Source organism: Corvus brachyrhynchos, unplaced genomic scaffold (genome assembly GCF_000691975.1).
Source record: "Corvus brachyrhynchos isolate BGI_N302 unplaced genomic scaffold, ASM69197v1 scaffold1, whole genome shotgun sequence".
NCBI classification, from domain to species: Eukaryota; Metazoa; Chordata; class Aves; order Passeriformes; family Corvidae; genus Corvus; species Corvus brachyrhynchos.
Window position 1 is genome coordinate 9723282 of NW_008237222.1, and position 410 is coordinate 9723691.

Below are 410 nucleotides of genomic sequence, written 5' to 3' on the forward strand. Positions count from 1 at the left end.
AGGGGTAATTTCTACGGCAAGGTGGGGGGGGTCCGTCTCCACGGCTACTTGCCCGGGCCCCGTCGTGGAAGTTTCGCTGCTGCGTAGCTCTGGCTGCAGTGGGAGTTGCGCTTGGGGGATCTCCCGAAGTATTCAAGGAGCACTAATCGCTCCTCGGAGTCTTTCAGCTCCTTTTCCTGACAATAGGAATGAACCTAGCTTTGGCCCCGCTTTGCCTCAGGCTCCAGGGAGTGATTTGTCTGGTGGCTACGAAAGGGGCTTGCACAAGTAATGATCGCAGAAAACTTGTAAATCCGGCAGGAAGTTAGCTGGATTGCACTTTATTTTGTGTGATAGGTAATTAGCCATATGAGTGGAAGTCAGAGACAGTGAAGTGTGCTGTCTGCCTCAACCAGCTGCTGTCCCCCTCG